The sequence below is a fragment of the Capricornis sumatraensis genome, chromosome 18 (genome assembly GCF_032405125.1).
Source record: "Capricornis sumatraensis isolate serow.1 chromosome 18, serow.2, whole genome shotgun sequence".
In the NCBI taxonomy this organism is placed as follows: domain Eukaryota; kingdom Metazoa; phylum Chordata; class Mammalia; order Artiodactyla; family Bovidae; genus Capricornis; species Capricornis sumatraensis.
This window is the reverse complement of record NC_091086.1, coordinates 34,778,346-34,782,714: the sequence shown is the minus strand read 5'-3', so window position 1 is coordinate 34,782,714 and position 4,369 is coordinate 34,778,346. Positions and strand designations below refer to the sequence as shown.

At 38.4% G+C, this 4,369-nt stretch overlaps 1 non-coding gene across 1 annotated transcript; it reads right to left on the bottom strand.

Moving 5' to 3' along the window:
* Positions 1 to 2,241: 2,241 nt before the first annotated feature.
* Positions 2,242 to 2,348, bottom strand: LOC138094771 (U6 spliceosomal RNA). The gene has a single exon (XR_011146281.1). It is a non-coding gene; the product is annotated as a U6 spliceosomal RNA (small nuclear RNA).
* Between the last annotated feature and the right edge of the window lie 2,021 nt (positions 2,349 to 4,369).

Sequence of the window (4,369 nt, the reverse complement as noted above, 5' to 3'; positions counted from 1 at the left end):
TAGGGATGCAATTGAACAGAGGCAAGCTGTGGAGTAGGAACTTCCCAGGTGGCTCGGTGGTAAAGAATCTGTCTGCCAAGACAGGAGGGGTGAGTTTGATCCTTGGGTCTCGAAGATACCCTCTAGAAGGAAATGGCAACCTACTCCAGTATTCTTACCTGGAAAATCCCATGGACAGAGGAGCCTGGCAGGCTACAGTCCATGGGGATGCAAAAGAGATAGACACAACTTAGTGACTAAACAACAATCTATTTATCGAGAGAGACAGAGGTATGTTTACCCAACTATGCTGCTGCTGCTGTTGTTCAGTTGCTCAGTTGTGTCCAACTCTTTGCGACCCCATGGACTGCAGCACACCAGCCTTCCCTGTCCTTCACCATATCCTGGAGCTTGCTCAAACTCATGTCCATTGAGTTGGAGATGCCATCAAACCATCTCATCTTCTGTCCTCCTCCTGCCTTCAATCTTTCCTAGCATCAGGGTCTTTTCCAATGAGTTGGCTCTTCCCACTAGGTGGCCAAAGTATTGGAGCTTCAGCTTTAGCATCAGTCCTTCCAATGAATATTCAGGATTGATTTCCTTTAGGATTAACTGGTTTGATCTCCTTGCAGTCCAAGGGACTCTTAAGAGTGTTCTCTAACACTGTAGTACAAAAACATTAATTCTTTGGCACTCAGCCTTCTTTATGGTCCAAGTCTTACATTCATACGTGACTATTGGAAAAACCATGCATCTTATTATAACTGTAGTCTGCTACACCACACACACACATACACACACACAACAAAGAGCAAGAATTGAGTTGAATTCTTGGATGAATGCTAATAGCCACAAGAAATAGAATAAATGAGAATGTGTTTAAGACTGGGAATTCTTTCAGCAGATTATCTGAGTCTTCAGCTTTCACCATTAGCAAAAAAATGGCATGTTGTTAAAAAGATGAATAAATTACATTCTGATTTCAAGAGTTACTATCTTTTTCATTTCTTTTTAGACATCAATTTAATCTAATAGACTTACTTACAGGCCTACTATTCCATAGACATTCTAATTTTGCTGAGATAAACAATACTATAGTAAGATACAGATCACGCATTAAAAGAGTATATTGTTCACTGTGAATAGCACACATGAAATGCAAATAAACAGTGATAAAAACAATACTAGAAATATATGCAATATTGAGTAAGAACTTAGAGGGAAGGTGAATTTATTAGTTAATTTTACTAGTTCATTTATTCCTCATTTATTTAAAAATGGATTTAAAGTGGTCTGAAACAAGATGAAATAAAAGGCAACACAAATAATGAAGTGGATTTGGAGGGGGGAAAAAAAGTTTTAATGGATAATTTGAAGTCAACAACAAATGGCTATACAGAATAGCATAGCTAAGATCTAGAAAACTCTAGAACAAGCCACCAGTTGGCCTTTCTGCTTTCTGAAGAGGATAGAAAAATGAGAAAATTAATAAGATTATTCATATTACCTCCATAGAAAATTAAAACAAAGCTACTCTTGGTGCCAAAACTAAAGCGTTTTTCCTCATAGATACTGAGACAACAATACACCACTCTTAACAAACTTGCATACTAAATGGATTGATTTCATGGCTGACTTTCTTACAGTGGCTTTAAGCATGGGTCAATGATGATATAACGGCAAATTACATTTAATAAAAGCAGTTTTACGAGAGAATAAACCATATGGTCCTGATGTACGAAGATCTGCTTGTGTGGCTCATTCCAAAGATGAATTGTTTTGGATCTATAGAAACACATGGATTGTATTTCACTCAGGCAATCTTTCACAAATTTATATTGTCTGACCATGTATTTGAATATTAAACTGCAGTGAGTTCAAGATTAGCCTTCTTGACATTCACTTAGGTGCAGTTATTTTAATACACTGATTAAATAATGGAAATGCATAACTCACCCTGGGAATGGCAAGGGTACAGAGAAAAGGAGACTGGAATTTCAGTTTTGTTTTTTTTTTTTGAATTTTGGCAAAATACACATAAGATGAAATTTACCTCCTTAACTAATTTTAAGTATACAGTTTAGTGGCAGTAGGTATATTTACACTGCTACCATCACCGTCATCCCTCCACAGAATGTTTCATTTTGCAAAACTGATATTCCACCTATTAAACAATAACTACCCTCTCCTCCTCCAACCTAACCACTTTTCTACTCTCTGTCTTCATGATTTTGACTATTGCATGTACCTCCTATGAGTGGAATCACACAGTATGAAAACACAGATTTGCATGCCATCTTTGTCTGGGGGCCTTGCTCATCTCCTCTGTGTGGTTCTAATATTACTCTTTGTGCTGCTGAAGTGAGCACTTTAGCTGGTGTTTGAAGGAAGAGCAGGAACTCATCAGACTTAACATGAGGGTAACAACTCATATATGAAAGCGGAGTACCTAAAATTGTTTTCTGTGTTGTTGAACACTGAGGTAAGGAGGGAGGCTGAAAAAGATAAGGAAAAAGAGATAGGAAGGAACAAGAAGCCAAAGGGCATTCTAAGCCCCTTTTAAGAGCTTGATTTTTATAAGCCGCTTTTGACAGCTTCCTTGGTGGCTCAGATGATAACGAGTTTTCCTGCAATGCAGGAGACATGAGTTAGACCCCTGGGTTGGGAAGATCCCCTGGAGGAGGGCATGGCAACCCACTCCAGTATTCTTGCCTGGAGAATTCCATGGACAGAGAAGTCTGACAGGCTACAGCCGAGGAGACACAAAGAGTCGAACACGGCACAGCAACTAATGCTTTCACAAGAGCTTGGACTTACATATAATGAGATGGGAATAGAGAAATAAAATTCACATTTAAAAAAATTAATTCTGGAAAAAAGGAGGCCTGGAGGAAGATAAAATCTGACATAGACTAGTTAGAAGGTAGTGACAACTATGTAGGTAAGGGTTTTCTTTTTATTATTCTTTGCAGATTTTTGGAGTCTTACAGAGAGTATTCAGAATTGTAGGTCATCCCTGGATCTAGTGTCCACACAATCCTCCTCTCCCAGCTTAGAAGAAAACTCTTCCCATTTTAGAAAATTTTCTACTTTAGCAAAGCATCCAGACAACTCAAAGTCTAAATTCACATTTTAATCCATGAAGCACTTTTTCCCTCACTGATCTCTCCTCTCTCTCCTTTTCCTCTTCACGTGTTTTAGAGGAAGAGTACATTCAGAGGGAAAGATTAGTAGAGGGTGTATTGAGACTGGCAGACAGAAGTGCTAACATAACTGGAAAGGTTTGGAATAAAAAATTGCATTCTAGATGTCTAATTTTGGCTTGGTTAGCAGAGGTGTTTCTTCCTATTGTAATACAGAATTGTTCTTACAATAGAAAGAAACTGAACTATAATAAGGCATAATTAAACTCAAAACAAGGATAATTTATTAGAGATTATCTGCATAGAAATGTGTTGCTTTGTAAACATAAAGAAAGGGACCATGATTATCTCAAAACAACACAATAACCTCAGTTCCTGTCCAAGGCAAACCATTCGACATTACAGTAATCCAAGTCTATGCCACAATCACTGATGCCAAAAAATTGACTCTTTCTGTGAAGACCTACACCATCTTCTAGAATTAACACCAAAAAAAGATGCCCTTTTCATCATAGGGGCTTGGAATGCAGAAGTAGGGAGTTAAGAGAAACCCAGAGTAACAGGCAAGTTAATAATAGGGCAAAACTTAAGAGAGCGTTGTCAAGAGAAGACACTGGTCATAGCAAACATCCTTTCCAACAACCCAAGAGACAGCTCTATACATGGACATCACCAGATGGTCAAAATCAAAATCTGATTGAATATGTTCTTTGCAGTCAGAGAAATTTTACGCAGTCAGCAAAAACAAGACTGGGAGTTGACTGTGGCTCAGATTATGAACTCCTTATGGCAAAATTCAAACTTTATTTTAAGACAGTAGGGAAACCACTAGACCATTCAAGTATGACCTAAATCAAACTCCTTATAATTATACAGTGGAGGTAACAAATAGATTCAAGGAATTAGACCTGGTAGACAGAGCGCCTAAAGAACTATGGATGGAGGGTCTTGACACTGAACAGGAGGCAGTGACCAAAATCATCCCCAAGAAAAAGAATGTAAGAAGACAAAGTGGTTGTCTGAGGAGGCTTTACTCCTCCTTCCTGAGGAGCTGAAGAAAGAAGAGAAGCGAAAAGCAAGGGAGAAAGGGAAAGAAAAACCCAACTGAATGCAGAGTTCCAGAGAATGGCAAAGAGAGACAAGAAGGCTTTCTTAAATGAACAATGCAAAGAAGTAGAGGAACATAACAGAATGGAAAGACTGGAGATCTCCTCAAGAAAACTGGAGATATCAAGGGACACTTCATG